Source organism: Gopherus flavomarginatus, chromosome 3, assembly GCF_025201925.1.
Source record: "Gopherus flavomarginatus isolate rGopFla2 chromosome 3, rGopFla2.mat.asm, whole genome shotgun sequence".
Lineage (NCBI taxonomy): Eukaryota > Metazoa > Chordata > Testudines > Testudinidae > Gopherus > Gopherus flavomarginatus.
This window is the reverse complement of record NC_066619.1, coordinates 242,042,128-242,059,359: the sequence shown is the minus strand read 5'-3', so window position 1 is coordinate 242,059,359 and position 17,232 is coordinate 242,042,128.

The following is a 17,232-nucleotide window of genomic DNA, read 5'->3' as shown; positions in this document are numbered from 1 at the left end:
TTCTTTTCTGTCCTATCTTTCAGCTTCCCTCCACTCCTTGCATTCCGTTTTCTCTGCATTGGAGAAGTTCAGTACCTTCCGGAACACATGCCTTCTTTGCTCTGTCTTTGGTGCTTTCTAATCTGGTGGAGAGGCTCGGACAGTGTGTGTGGGGTGTCTCTCCAGGCTACATTTGCCAAAGCAGAAGGAATGATGCATAGGAGCATAATTGTTAAGTTCACGCACAGCATTGAAACATTTCAGTAAAATACCTCCGTGGTAACATAGCAATCACTTTCTCACTGACCCTTGGCAAGCACACATCTCTGTGAACACTCAAAGCATGGTGAGTGTTGGCTGGGGACTGGAGGATACTCTACATGAGGAAAAGAGCACTCATTCTGTAAGGGTTGCGGTACAGCTGACTAGGGAAAAAATTCTAAAATTCTCCCACACTTTTTCATAGACAAGGGTCATTCTATCTCACTGCTAAGGGTAAGCAGGGAAGCGAGGGTACATCTACTACACACTTGTGGCTTCCGCCCTGGTCCCTATGCTGTTCGCCTGAGTGACACTTTGGTCCCTGCACCAGTGATTGAAGAATGGTGCAGAAAAGTTTCCTACAATGGGGGAAGGAATAAAGCCGCTCTGCCAAGGAACCTTCGGCAAAGGATTACTGAGTACCTCCAGGAAACTTTCATGGAGATCTCTCTGGAGGATTCCCGTGAGATCTCGGTGTGCATCAACACCCTGTTCCGCTGTACTGATGAGCTACACAGGAAATGTCCAGCACACAGAAACACAGCCAGCCTTGTACATTTCTATACCCTGAACCCACTACACAAACCACAGCCACTTACCAGGCATCTCCTCTCCTGATTCTTGCTTGCCGAAGTGCAACTGCTGAGACTAACTAGACACCTCTGGAGTGATGAACCGTTCCTGGCTGCCTGCCCCACCAGCCGATCCCACCAGGAGCTCCATATCGTCATCTAACTCCACCTCTTCATCAGTGACTTCATCCTCCGGGTTAGGTCCTCTTTGCACAGCCTCCAGTCCCACCAAATATCCACAGGGCTCTTGGCAATGGAGGCGGGGTTGCCACCGAGGATAGCACCCAACTCCTTATAGAACCAGCAGGTCTTAGGTGCAGCACTGGAGCGATGGTTTGCCTCCCTCGCCTTATGGTACGCCTGCTTCAGCTCCTTTATCTTCGCTCTGCACTGCAGCGTGGTTCCAATCGTAAGCCTTTTCACACAAGCCTCAAGAAATCTGCCCGTAGGCATCAAAATTCCTATGGCTCAAGTGCAGCTGGGACTGCACAGCCTCCTCTTCCCATATACTGAGCAGATCCAGCAGCTCTGCAGCTGTCCAAGTGGGAGAGCATCTGCTGCGAGAACCTGCCATGGTCACCTGGGAAGATGCAATGAGACGTCTCCACACTGAGCAAACAGGGCTTCTAAGGGGGAGGAGTGAATTGTTGCTTACCTGGCTGCAGGACAGGGGAGTTCAAACTGCTGACCAGATGGATATTGTGCGAAACCACCTGGAGGCCAATTAAAGCAATAAAATCAAGCATGGTGTCTACATTCATACTTTGTCAACAAAAATTTTGCGCAAAAAACCTTATGACTCTCATGGGGTGGTTTTATTTTGTCACCAAAACAGGGTATTTTTGCTGCCAAAAGTCGCATTGTAGTGTGTATTGTGACAAAGTTCTTCCTCTACCTTGGTGGGTCCTGTGCTTATTGGTGGATTTGCTCGCCTCAGAGATCTTCCCCTCTGGTGGAACCCACAGTACGGGTCAACTCCTCCTGTGTCTGATCAGGAGTTGGGAGGTTTGGGGTTCCAGCCCAGGGCCCTGTGGATTGCAGCTGTCTATAGTGCCTCCTGTAACAGCTGCATGACAGCTACAACTCCCTGGGCTACTTCCCTATGGCCTCCTCCAAACACCTTCTTTATCCTCACCACAGGACCTTCCTCCTGGTGTCTGATAACGCTTGTACTCCATAGTCCTCCAGCAGCACACCCTCTCACTCTCAACTCCTTGCACCTCTTGCACTCAGCTCCTCACATGCGCACCACAAACTGAAGTGAGCTCCTTTTAAACCCAGGTGCTCTGATTAGCCTGCCTTAATTGATTCTAGCAGCTTCTTGATTGGCTGCAGGTGTTCTAATCAGCCTGTCTGCTTTAATTGTTTCCAGAAAGTTCCAGATTGTTCTGGAACCTTCCCTGTTACGCTACCCAGAGAAAGGGGACCTACTTAACCTGGGGCTAATATATCTGCCTTCTGTCACTCTCCTGTAGCCATCTGGCCTGACCCTGTCACAGTATGCATTCCCTGTTTTGTTGACAAAAGCTGCCTTTTGTCGACAAAACTTTGTAGTGTAGCTAAGGCCTAAACATTGCCTCCCTCAGCAGGAACAGTGCAGAAGACAACTATTCAATTGGGTAAATTTATATAAAGGTCCACTTATCTCTCATTGATGTCAATGGGAATTTCTCCATATCTGGTACAATATCAGGCCCTATGTTTGCTCAAATTGTTGGCTATAGAACATGCTTTACCAGAAGGTGGAGTCAGCCCTGCCTCCAACTTTCCCTCCAGCAAGAAATCCAACCTGGGATTAAATCATCCCTTCCTGTCAAACTCTGACGCTGGGCTGGAAGCCAAGGATAGGTGTGGTATTAGTCAGATTTACATTTCCAAAGCATCATTTGTACAAAGACTCCAGGGCACAGTTATAGATTTACATAAATACAAATATCAAAAAGACGTTTAATAAACAGAAATAGAACCCTTACATTTAGACCCAAATAACAAAAGCTAATAACAACTCAAAACCCCTGTAACAAATCATGTCACATTTTCACATCAGATTTACATTAGTTCTTGTTTTGTTATTTACCATTCCTTCTGATTTTCTTAACATTGAAATTTTGGATTAAAGTTACATTTTAAAAAATGAACTGAGTTGACTGTCAAATTTCAACACACAGGATGGGTGTGAAGGCAGGTCACTTCTTGAGACGTGCTGAGCACTTGCAATGCCCATTATGTTAAATGGGAAGTCATAAACCTCAGTCCAGAAAAACAGGTAAGCACATGCTAAATTTGACATATGTGACTAGTCCTATTGCCATGCTCAGGGTTTAGCTGATTGCCATATTTGCAGTTGGGAAGGAATTTTCCTCTAGGGCAGATTGGCAGAAGCCCTGGGGAGGTTTCGCCTTCCTCTGCAGCGTGAGGCACGGGTCACTTCCTGGAAGATCCTCTGCACCTTGAAGTCTTTAAAACATGATTTGAGGACTTCAATGGCTCAGACACAGGTTTTATACCAGAGTGGGTGGGTGAGATTCTGTGGCCTGCGTTGTGCAGGAGGTCAGACTAGATGATCATAATGGTCCCTTCTCACCTTAAAGTCTATGATTCTATGATGAGCTCTGTCATAAACAGATGGTTAAGGGTTAATAGAGCAGGAGTACTTCATGTCTCTTTTGACTGTAAAGGGTTAACAAGTTCAGTGAGCCTGGCTGTCACCTGACCAGAGGACCAATCAGGGGACAGGATACTTTCAGATCTTGAGGGAGGGAAGTTTTTGTGTGCACTGTTAGTTTTTGGTGGTTGTTCTCTCTGGGTTCTGAGAGTGACCAGACGTGCAACCAGGTTTCTCTCCAATCTCCCTGATACAGGTTCTTATAGATTCAAAATAGTAAGTACTAGGTGATAAGGCGAGTTAGGCTTATGTTTGTTTTCTTTATTTGCAAATGTGTATTTGGCTGGAAGGAGTTCAAATTTGTATTTTGCTGAAAGGATTTTATTTGTACTTGTATACTTAGGCTGGGAGGGTATTCCCAGTGTCTATAGCTGAAAGACCCTGTAACATATTCCACCTTAAATTTACAAAGATAATGTTTACTGTTTTTTCTTTCTTTAATTAAAAGCTTTTCTTGTTTAAGAACCTGATTGTTTTTTTATTCTGGTGTGAGATCCCAAGGGACGGGGTCTGGATTCACCAGGGAATTGGTGGGGAGAAAGGAGGGAAGGGAGAGAGAAAGGTTAATTTCTCTTTGTGTTAGGATTACTTTCTCTCTCAGGGAGAGTCTGGGAGGGGGAGAGAGAAGGAGGCGGGAAGGTGAATTTTCCTCTCTGTTTTGAGATTCAAGGAGTTTGAATCACAGTAATCTTCCAAGGTAACCCAGGGAGGGGAAGCCTGGGAGAGGCAACAGTGAGGGAAAGGGTTTACTTTCCTTGTGTTAAGATCCAGAGGGACTGGGTCTTGGGGGTCCCCGGGCAAGGTTTTGGGGGGGACCAGCGTGTACCAGGCACTGGAATTCCTGGTTGGTGGCAGCGCTACAAGTACTAAGCTGGTAATTGAGCTTAGAGGAATTCATGCTGATACCCCATCTTTTGGACGCTAAGGTTCAGAGTGGGGAATTATACCATGACAAGCTCCTTTTAGGATTAATCCATATGTGATTAGATGCCGCTGTCAACAGAGAGTATTTTATAGAACTATGGACATCAGAGAACAAGATTAAATTCACAAAAACATTTGAAGGAAATTTCAGTAGGACGCAAAAGTTTACAAGCAGTTGACACTCCAGTGAATCTTACTGGAGGTCTGATTTGAACTAATTAACAGAAAGAAACTGACAGTACACTAGTACAAAATCACAAAATGATCTGAGACGTAATGGAACCTTTCTATTATTTAGCCAATCCAAACATAAAAGTAATCAGGAAATTGAGGCTGGTGGAATGCAGTCCTAAACTGCACCAGTTAATTGCATCAAAAGGGTGGAAAATTGAAGAAAGTAAAATCATATAAAAGACAGGAGAGCTGAATTCTGAATTTTGTCAATTTTCAAAAGAGCCATGCTCCTGTCCAGTCAGATCAGCATCAGTCAAATGTGTTAGCACATTCGGACTGGTTTGGTAATGTGGTGAAAAAGTAAATAAATTGGCCTTAATGTATCAGTATCTTAAGACATAGCCAGAAGAGTGCTAGGCCACTTGACAACTGTGTTCTTCTGTTTTACTTACAGAATTACAAGCTTTTCATGTTGGGCAACATGTGTGTGACGTCTTATGTTGGAATATGGAAGACGCTCATACAGTATGTGTTATGCATTTGGTTAGGCTGTTTTTTGGTGGGGGTGCTTGCACATTTTATCAGTGTTTTTTCTTTGTGTTTTGTTTTTCCAAGGCTGGCAAAAAGTTACAATGATGTTTCTGGTTGTGCATTTACCCCACCCAGCCACACCACTTTGTTGTGTGTTGCCCCAGGGACTGAGGGCATTCAGCATCTCAAAGAATCAGGCCTTCAGTGGAGCATTCAGTACATACACAGGGGCTTACATCAGTTTTCTTTAGCAGTTGGCCTTTATAATCTGTACTACCAGTACTAAACAGTTAAAGAGAATATGTGGAACTTTTTAAATCACAAGGATGAGAAGCCTTGGTTTACTATTCATGCTAGAATTTGGCTAATATACAATTGCACCCAGTATGTTGGGCCCCAATTTTGCAAGCTGCTCCACATGAGCTGAACCTGCATAGAAAATAAGGGTGAAATCATGGCCCCAGTGAAGCAATGGCAAAACTCCTATTGACTTCAGGGGGCCAGGATTTCACTCAAAGACTCCATTTGGAAGTAAGGACCTCTCTGCATGGACCAGTTTGCAGTAGCAAAACCTTAGTAGCTACATATAGCATCCTACCACACTCCCCCTCATCTGCAATACCAACTTAGCCACCCCCTTTGCTTCCTTTTCCCATTCCCACCTCCATGTGCACCTATGCATGGCATATCCTCCTTAACACTGTTTTCCAGGCCCCAGATCATTAACAAAAATACCAGTTGAACAATCCAGATGTGTACATACCTCAAGCACACAATCATATGATTGTAACTCTTGTCCTATTTCACTACATTTATTTACTACCCTCACTTGTTTTCATATCTAATGTTCATCAGTATCCTTCTTGGACAGGAAAGACATCTCTCTACATATATCTATGAAGGACCAGCATGATTTTGGCCACTCAGACAATAAATAAAGAAGAAAATTCTACTGCTGAAGGAAATAGACTCTTGCATCTTCAGTGATCCAGTTCTCATGTGTTAAATGTAAGAAAAATCAAAACATCCTATCTAATTTTTCTTGAGATAATCTAAGAAAACCATCATTTTGCGCAACAAGATCTATAGGTAAAAAAATTTGTTTTGATGTATTTTATTTTGCCTCTGTGAACATCCATATATATAGATGGAAATGCATAATAGAATCCAAAGCAAGATGGGAAACTGAGCCTCTAGAAGATATCACAAGTAACTGAGGGGCCAAACTAGAATAATCATTCCCTAGGGAAGGGGTAGGCAACCTATGGCATGCAAGCCAAAGGCGGCAAGCAAGCTGATTTTCAGTGGCACTCACACTTCCCGGGTCCTGGCCACCAGTCCAGGGGGCTCTGCATTTTAATTTAATTTTAAAAGAAGCTTCTTAAACATTTTAAAAACCTTATTTACTTTACATACAACAATAGTTTAGTTATATATTATAGACTTATAGAAAGAGACCTTCTAAAAACATTAAAATGTATCACTGGCACGCAAAACCTTAAGTTAGAGTGAATAAATGAAGACTCAGCACACCACTTCTGAAAGGTTGCCAACCGCTGCTCTAGGGCAATAAATGGACTGCATTGTGATAAAAAGGTTCTAAAACAATCCAGAAGAGATTTGGGCAAACAAGTACAGAATGCCATATTGTTTGGATGTGGTCTGGTCAACAGTCTCAAAAATAAATAACAGTTGCAACCTCAGGAGTAGCAGCAGCAACCATATATTCATGGTCAACCAGCGTATCTATGAAAGTATTAACAGACTTGTACAAATTCAAACAAATCAGAGATAGTGGGTTTTTAAATAGTTATTTTATTTGTCACCAATAGGAATTTTCAAGCAAAATTTGAGGTGCGGATTGACACACTTATTGGAGCAAGATCATGGTTTTAAAATGACTCCATAGAACAATTATTATTTGAAAATACAGAACATAGTGGTTCAATCCCAAAAGGGCAGAACAGGGGTAACCGGGAGCAGAATGTGGTGCCACCTCTCTATTGCTGGATGACAAAGATTTTTCACAGCTTCTTATTGCAAGTAGCATTGTACTTTACCATACAAAAAAATACCTACTACAGTTGCCATATCATTCCATTGGACTTACTTTTTTCTTTTAAAGAGATATGAGTTTCTGAGCCCTGTATAGGATTAAAACACATCCCTCTCCTGTTATTAACAAACGAATGAACAATAAGACAAAGTAAAGTCCAGCCCAAGTCTTCTCCCCATGTTTGGTTGTTCCTAGGGCTCCTACTTCCTAGTTCAGGAATGCCCAGCTCACCCCATAGATATTACCCACCTCAGGTCGAATGTCCTTCCATCAGGCCAGCCCAGCTCCAAAGCCTGTTGTTTCTCTTTTCATTCCCTTCAACCAAAGAGCCTGCCTTCCTTCCAAACTTGATTTTGCTGGCAGTTGCTATGGAATGGGGCCAGCTTTTTTCCCCATCTGTAGGAGAGAGTATTAAAATATAGTTGCCTTGTATTCTTCACATCCTGTAAACACTTCATATGTCTAAATATAACATTAAATACAACACTAATTGCATAAGAGATCTTTATTACTTTTTCCACAAAGCAACTCAATATTTTTAACTCAGTTTCAGTTGGTTTAAAGAAGTTAACCATATTGTTAATTGACCCTCATTTTTATTAGTCCTTAGTGCTACCTGCCAACTTTTAAATTTTCTTATTTTAATCATTGGAAAAAAAATCTGTCTTTTTTATAGCTAGCTTAGAAAAATGTAGCATGTTAGGCTGTGATCCTGCAAAGACTTACACATGTGCTTAACTGAACATACTGTGAGTAGTTCCACTGACTTCATTTGGACTACTCACAGGGCATACAGTTCAGCACATGCTCAAGTCTTTGCAGGATTCATGTTGCAAGTCCTTGGCACAGAGTAGATTGAAATCTGAGAAAAACAACAAAGGCTGACGATAGCTGGTATTTCTGATATGACCTGCATTATTTAATATGTGGCCTTTGTCAATAAATACAATATTTTTGTATGACTATAATATCCTCCCTGAATCTATATACAGTACTAATACAAAACATAACAAACCTACATAGTTATGCCAGCTCTCAGAGCAATGGCTGTTGTTGAAATGCATTTCTACTTCACTGAAGAATTTCCTACTACATTATTATTCAATAGGATATTGCTAGAATTAAAGCTGTTTTGATGTCACATGTAGGAACTGGTTCAGGAGCTTAATAGCTGAGCAGCAACTCCTCTTATATTACGGACACTACAAATATAAGTGGGAACTTTCCAAACAGAAATGTTTAGTTATTAAGGGAGTTAAAATTGTTATACTATAATAGTTTGCTGCTCATTCTCCTCACTTACTGTACCAAGGTCAAGCTTCCCCAGAACATGTAGAGTAGGACAACAATTCAGCAAAGCATTAAAGGCTTAATTCTGCTTATAGTGAAGTCAATGGCAAAAGTCCCACTGACTTTAATTGTGCAGGATCAGACTTTTTCAATGGGATTGTGATGAGGTGTCTGCCCCACACAAGCCCTGGTGGGGTTAAGGTCCTTAGCTGGGCCAATTAACTCCCCAGGCTTCATCTGGAGGAGGAGCCAGGAAGCAGTGATTAATTAAATGAGGCTCAGTTGGACAGGAACAGAAGGAGCTAAGTCCCAGAGTGGCCAGGAGGAGGCTGCCCTAGTGGCGAGTTGACCCTGTGACAGGAAGTTAGGTGCCTACATACCTTTGAGGATCTGGGCTTATGTACTTTGCTAAATCAGGGTCTAAAAGTCCATGTTGCAAATGGAAGACCTGCATAGCTGCAGTACATGCTTGCTCTTTTGGGAAGAAATAAGTGAGGCCCAGATTCATCTGGTGTAAACTGCCATAGCTCCATTAGCTACAAGAATTTACACCAGCTGAGAATCTACCCCAAGGTTTCTTTTTGTTTAATGATGCTTAAAACAGCCTTCCCTGGCTTCTAACACACATGCCTTTAATTTAAAAAAAATCCATCTTACTCACTGCACCTAGTCTTCTGGAATCCTGATGCATTAAAAATGGAAAGTTGCTTTATAGCCTGATCCAGTGGAAAGACACCCCCCCACCTTGCCTTAAATGGGGATTGGATCAGGGCCCTACAGACTAGTGGGTAGTGAAGTGCAGATGATTTACTTACATCTTTACAAGACAAAATAGACAAAGCTGTCAGGATTTTATTGGCATCTCTGCGTGAAGAACCAAACACATTGGCTGGAGAGAGCCCCGTCATGATTTACTTCCTATGAAGTCTTCAGAAACAGCATTAACTTACGATGATTACTTGCTTATTGCCACCATGTGCTAACTACAGTTACTGAATTTATGGGAGATACTTATCTTCACTAGTAGAGAGAAAGTCAAGGAAGCAGCACAATTGCGACAAGACCTCTGTGATGTTGCATGGCTTTGAAATAGAATGGTGTAAAATGTTTTGGCAACAAAAATGGATAGCTTGTTTGACAATATAGGGAATCTTTCTAAGTACAGTTTATGAAGTCTGTTTGATATTGGGGACTCTTTATGTTTGTCTGTGTTAGACTGTAAACTCCATTTGGATTGTAAGTTTTGGCTTTGCCTTCCTGTTGCCTTTTTACCTTCATCTTTGGACTAAAATTGTGTAGTAGTGCAAGGCTAACAATGAAGGGCTTTAAACTTTGATAACTGTCCATTTAAATGAAGCACAAAGAAATGGCTGTCACTCAGGACTAGCCCATTGTTCAAGTCTGAACAGTAGGGGAGTGGTAACTAAGCAGCAGATCACCTGGTAGGTGACTGATGTCCTGTCAAGATTGATTGGGGGAATCACCTGACAAAGGGGCTGGAGCTTATAAAAGAAAGAGTCTCTCACCACCTATGGAGAGGGAGACAAGACTTCACTCTCCTCAGTTCCATGTTCCAGAGAAGAAGCCATGGGCTGGGGTAGTGGAAGGATCCTGGTTTCCTTAGAGGTTTCTTCCTTGAGCCCAAGGAATGCTAAAGAGTGATTAAGAAACTAAGGCAAGGTGATGTGTACAAATATGTCTATTATTTAGTCTAGATCTGTATATTTCCAGTGCTAGCTACGGAAAAGAATGATGGGGGGGAACCCTTACAAAACCTGTGTGTCTGTTAGCGTCACATGTCAGTGAAAAAGGAAAGGTAAATCTAAAGCTTCCCCGAGGTTAGTGATCTGGAAAAGGGTATGCTACACTGCGCTTTGGGGTTGGCATTGGTGCTGGGGGCCTAGGACAGCTGCCTTTCAACCCCCATTTCTGTGAAGGAATAACAGACAGAGCACTTACGCCAGGGAAGCCAAAGAGAGACCCAGCCCTGCTGCCTACTCAGACTACGGGAAGCTTAAGAACACAGTGGCCCAGTGTGCAAGGCCCAAATATAATAGCCTGGTGAGTGTTGAGGCAGGAGAGCTCTACCAAGGCAATGGGGGACACCTTAGAACAGGCAGGTATAGCAGCGCGCATATTTTAAACTCTCAGCACTAGTTAAAATTTCTCATGCAAATCACACACCAAAAAGCAATCAGACGCAAAATGTTTTACAGGACCTTTCCAAATCACCAGTCATGTAACAATAGGGAGGTACTCGGACAAAGTACTGGCAGCACTTTGCTTTAAACACAAAAGCAGTTCACTCCAGTTTAGTTTAGGGTTTATTCTATTTGACTGTATCTTTAGAGATGGGCCTAATTGAAAAGTTCAGATGCAGACCTGAGCTTCCCCAAGCTACATAGGTGTTTGGATTTGGGGTGTAGGCCTATCCCTCCCGCCAAACATTCTGAATTGCAGCACCGTCAAGCATTTTCCTATTTCAGAGACTCTTCAGTGCTGCTGAAGCCAGATGCCCAGAACAAAGTTGAAGCTTTGGCGCTCAATCAGTTCTATTAACTGAAGAAACGTAATAAAATGCAAGTGCCAAAATCTCATCCCTTTCCTATCTCAAAATCTCATGAGGTAATTAAATAATTGGCTGTGCTATTCATCAGTTTTTGAAAGCTATTATTTGGTATTCAAGAGAATATCAAAAGGTTCTACTTGTCACATCTAGTTAAAACCTCATCTAATTAGCTGGACAACCCAATTACTACAAATCCAGTGTGTTTACCTGCTCCATTTTTATGAGCCAACAGAACATTTGTTCGCTGTGTCTATTCTATTTGTGAACACATTTTATATTTGTGACCGCATTTTATGTGCATGAATCCAGATACTGAACCCTCATTTGCATTGAATAGTGCCTTATTTTGTAAGTAGTCCCGCATATTTAAGTAGAAATACTTGCATAATAAGGTAAAATGCAAAAGACAGAAAAATACCAACCTTACATTTGCAATTTTCTGTTCCAGTCTCATAGCTTCTTGGGAAAATATTTGTATCATCTGTGCCAACAATAGATGAAGCCAATGGAATTGTTCCACTAAAATATCATAGGTTGACAAATTTGCCAGCAAGAAGATATTTTTAGTTTCTATAGTTCATATAGCAGCCACACAAGAGAAATCTTTTCTTTAGCTGCTGCTGCATTGTTTTGGTTTTTCTGTTTTGTTTTGTTTTATGTTGTTAAAAGGATGATTGGCTTTAAAATCAAGTCCTATAGCCATGTTGGGTAATAACATCATTTGGGCATAATTAAAATTATGCCCTGGGTTTAAAATTTGTGAGAAAATTCCTTCTATGTCTTAATAACCTTTGTAGAATCTGTATATAATTTTCCACCTAGCAACCCCTACAGGCTTTCCTATCGCAAATGTTATTCTGTCTTTTGGTCCTTGCCACCCATCGATCACTGGCTCTCAATCCAAGTTATCACCCCCAATTGTCAGAAGACACTGTGATTTCCATATCAGCAAACATCAGAACACATCACTTGTCATTGCCTGACATATGAAAACCTACAAAACATGATCCTCTTCAGCATCTCCATCTTTCCACTTTGCTTTCAGTTAGAGTCCTGAACATGGAGCCACTCTCAAAGACACTGTATTTTTGCTTTCATCTGTGAAGTTTGATACTGACAGAGCTGCTTTTGGAGGACACTACTGGTTGCTTCTCTCTTCTCTGCTTTATGTACTGTGTCTCTGATATTAGTATCCTTTGCCCTGGATGTCTTTCACAAACAGTGTTTAATAATGTCTGATAAACACAAAGATGGCGAATACTCACCATGTGCATATCTTGCAAATGGCTCACTTAATAAATCATTGATTTTGGCACTGGGAATGTTACTCTTTATTTCCCTAACAGACCCTTAAGTGCTTGCAGTAGGCCCAACCCTAAATATCTTATTTCTTACTTTGTATCATTTTTCTACTACATGAGGGTCAAGAGGCCCAAAATGTAACCATTGTCTTTGCAAAATACTGACATGAAAAAATGTCAACATTCAGATGCAAGAGAAATTAGCTTTACTTCTGAGGGATGACTGAGAAATGATCAGAAAGTTACAGGAAGAACTTTGTAAGTAGCCTTCTTCTGCTGGGGAATTGGTTACATATTATTTTTATTTATTTATTTTATTTATTTATTTTATTATTTATATAGGGCCCTATCCTACAAGAAGTTCAGCCCACTCTGGGAGATGCTGACTTCCTTGGCTCCTACAGAAATAAGAAGGCTTACAGTGCAGTAAATGTACATCATGATTTACAAGACTAACAAGAAGACCAGGCTCCTGCCCCAAAGAGCTTATGAAGGCAGACACCAGACAGCATTTCAGACATGGCATATTGGCTATATCAGTGTAGGAAAGAATCAAGGATGAAAATGGACTTTAAAGGAAAGATGAGAGGGAGTATTGTCCAGTGGTTAGGGCACAAGCCTGGGAGTTGGGTTCAATTCTCTGCTTCATCAAAAATGTCCTATATGACTATAGGAAAGTCATTTAGTCTCTGTGCTTCAGCTCCCCAACTGTAAAATGGAGATAATACTTCTCTACTTCTTAGGGGGTTTGTGAGGATTAGCACATTAAAGACTGTGAGGCACTCAGTACAGTAATGGGGACTGTATAAGCACCAGAGACAGAAGGGAGTGGTTTGGTGGAGAGGGAGTATTTTTGGCAGAGCAGAAATGGGAGCTGTTTCTAAATAAGCCTCAAGAGCCGCATGATACAAAGAATGGGAGAAACAAAAGGGGCTTTACTGTGTTGCCAAGCCCAAGCACTTATAAATCAGTGGGTAGGCCCCACAAATTTATGAGCTTGGCTTCCAAACCATGAGATTTCAAAAATTATGCTTTGGGTTCTTTTAATTTGCCTCTTGGTTTGGGACTCTTTAGGGTTCACGTTCAAGCTTTCTTCCACTAGAGATTAAAACTTACTTTTCAAAAGTGAAAATGACATAGTCACTTCTCCAGGAGCTAGGTCTTTAAGAAACACACCAAATATCTTCAGGTTAGCATTAAAATCATGAGAATTGGCAACCTCCACAGTGATTAGAGTGGCTGGGAAGGAGAGTAGGGAAAGGGAGGAAGAGGAAGATTAGAGAGATCAGCTGAAGAAAGCTGGAAGAGAAAACAGGGCTTTGAAGGTAAGAGTGAGCCACTTTAACTTGAAGCAGGAAGACATGGCACAACTAAAGTGATACTGCAGCAATTTCTCCTGCGAGAAGATGCTACACTCATCAGTTTGCATTCTTTCCCCAAAGATATTGCTGCAATTCTTGAGTCTTTACTTTAGTTAGGCAACTCAAAACTCTAATTTATAAGGAACATGGTATCTGTAAATTTTTAATTAAAATGACTTAACCAAAAGATATGTTTTTACCATATTTACCCGAATGTTCCTACAGTGTGATATGTTGACGAAACTGTAAAATATAATACAACTATAAAAGGAATAGAAAAGTAAAAATTGAATATTCAGATATAATAGAATTTGGGGTATCTATTTACCACTGAGGATGCAATCAATAGAAGAAACATAATTAAATTAATCACAGGATTTCTATTTAATCATGATACAATACAGATAAGGAAGTTCTGGGAGGAATGTGAATTGTTGAGTATATCATGTCCTCCCAGGAGATACTGCTATAATAATGCTTTCTTATCTGTGCCATGTCATCCTGTCTCTTCAAGTTTAAGCTCCCCTCTCCCACCTGCAAAGAGGGCTGGAGAGTTACTTAGATAAAGTACAGACTTGAGAATTTGCATGTTAGAGATCAAAGTCCCATAGAAGAATTACAGTAAGCAAAAATTAAAGTGGTTCTCTTGTCAGTGTTTACAAAGTTTAAATAGATGAGTTTAATATAGTATGTTAAACTTATCAGGCTGATAAATAAAATCATAATAAATCAGGGCATCACAATGTGGAAAACTTTTTCTAATTCATGACTATTCTGGAGCGGTGATTTTGGTTCCCAGTATGGAACTTTGGATTCCTTAATGAATGTCATTATCAATTTGTCAAGCAAACTTTATATAAATCAAGGGCTAGATCCTCAAAGGAATTTGTGTGCCTAACTCCCACTTTAGACACCAAAGTCCAAAATTTAGATCTTCCAAATCCCTGAACAGTGCCCTAGAAGTGCTTGAACTCCCTAGACACCTAAATTTCCACTGATAAAACCCCCAAGGCACCTAAACTTCTGCGACTGGCCTTGCCTCCATTCTGACACACAGGTGCCTGGCTCATGCTTAAGCTCCAGCATGGCCGTCAAACAACATGTTGTTTGACTTATCACATCGGCAGAGCCCATTCATTTTCAGAGGCTGCCTACTAGATCAGGCTGCACTCAAAACAACAATGCAGGAAGAGGTGGTGTGCAGCCCGGGCATAGATGACTCGTGCCTCCCTATATGAGGGGGAGGTGCACAATCTAAAGGGGAAGACATGTGACCATCCCACATCTACCCTGCCCAGTGATCCCCTCCCCCACGCCCAGCCCTGCGCCACCACAGTCTCCTTACCCCATATTACCTGCAAGGGGGGCTCTGACCATTTCTCCCTGCACCTCTCCCCACCGCCCGCACATTCAGCCACTCTCCCTGGATGCCATAGTGGGGACAGAGGCCAAGCGAGCCAGAAACATGCTGTGGGGAAGAAGATGCTCCCACTCGATTGGCCCTTGTCCCTGGCAGCTAGGGAAGCAGTAGCTGGGAGGCAGTGGTGGCCTGCTTCCCGCCCAGGCCCTGCTGCTAGGGACAGGGGCTGAGTGAGCCAGAGACCCTCTTCCTCCTGCATGCTTGGCCCCTGTCCCGGCAGCCGAGACCAGGCAGGGAGCACGCCACCACTGCCTCCCAGCCAGGCTCTCTCAGACAGAAGTGGCTCTGTACCACTCCCTGTTTGGCTGCCAGGGAGAGCAGGGAAAGTTCCAGGGGGATGCACAGGGAAAGAAGGACATAGTCCCTTTCCCTTCCTGCCCCTGTCTCGGGGGATGGAGGTGTCACTTGTCCCTCCATGCGTCACCTGTGCCAGGAGGTAAGGTAATCCCCTAGGATATGGGAGACCCAGGTTTGAATTCTGCCTGAAATACAGTGAGGCTTTGCATTCATGTCTCCTATCTCCCATCAAAGTGCCCTAAGCACTTGGGTCTGGCTCTCTCAATCCTTCCCCTTGAAGTTGTTCCACTTTGTATCAATAATACAATAGTCATTGTGCCCAGGAGACTGGATCTACAGCCTGGTTGTCAGGGCACTCACCAGCAATGTAGGCAACCGACATTCAAGTCTCTGCTTCACTGGGAGTGGAGAGAGAGTTAATATAGTGCTGATCTTTCATTAAGTCTTAGTTGTTACTAACAGAAGTTCTCCTCAATGATTATTGAATTCACCCAGCTCTCATTCTCTTCTCCATGTCTTTTCAGCCTATGGGAATTCTAGGCTTTAGGGTGCAATTCCCCCTCATTACAGTGCCTTCTGGGACACACTCTGTGAAAATCAGTAGAGGACACATGTTTATGATGTCAGCAGCAACAAGTCCAAGGAGGTGACACTTGCATGTTATCTGGAACGTAGATTTATTTTCATGTCAGCTTGAGTTCTTTTACCAACACCCATACCTCTGCCTGTGAGGAGTCTTTGCCATACTCACTAGTATCATTCTGTGCTGCATATGCAAAGGGAGCAATGAGGGGAAAATGCCCCCCCCTCGGCCCCTAATTTGGCCTGGAAATTTGGCATAGCCACCCCTCTATCATGACAGAGAGATGATGGGGCCAAATTTGACAGGTGCTGCAACCCCATGAGCCTGCTTTCCCACCCTCCTCCCCACCATGGCACTCCTTCCAGTGCCCTTGGGCACCAAACACACTCAGTCCCTTCAGAGAAGCCGAATACAGGGCATGGGGACACAGCTCCCAGAATTATACTGGTGATCTTCAGTCTGACTGCCTCTCTGGGTAAGAGCTTGGGGCTGGATGTGAGGCAGTGAGACTGAAGGGGTGAGGATGGGATGGAGAGACCATGGGACTGGCCTGGACTGGGTTTAGGGCAATGTGGGGGGAAGACCAGGGGGATGAGTGTGGAATAGCAGGAGGGCAGTGTGTAGAGCTGGGTGAAAGGCACTGTGGGCATGCTCAGGAAGGTATGGAGGAACAGTAGGGAGAGAGATTGGGGTTGGGTCCGTCCAGGGTCAGTGTATGGGGAGGGAGTAGGAAAGGAGGCAGGGGAGAATGCAGGGGAGAGAGTTTGGGGCTAAATATAGGGCAGGGGAGGGATAGCTGTGGGGAAATTTTGGTTGCACCCTTGAAAAACATGCAGATCTCTCATAACCAATGCTGTTTTCTGAGTGAATACAAACACGACACAGCTTTCCTTTGCAATGTAAAAAATCAGATGTTCCCTACAATTCTGCTTTGAATTGTACAAGAAATTTCAGGGGAGACCCACAGATCTGTCTCCACTTTGTTTAAATAACATGACGTTAGCAGCAGTTGCGGTGTTATCCTGGGCTTTCAGGTGGGTGGGGACCGGGAGGGGTTGGTTGGGTTGAGGTTTTGAGGTTGCTGGGTTTTTTTGCTTTTGCTTATGATTTGCCTGCTTGTTTACTTCTATTTCAACTGCAGTAGAATCTATCAGTTATGTTGTTTGTGACAAAACTCATTGGCAACTTGCATTTTCATTTTTCTCCCTGCTTTCAGATTTCTTTGTTTTCTAAATCAACTATAAACAAG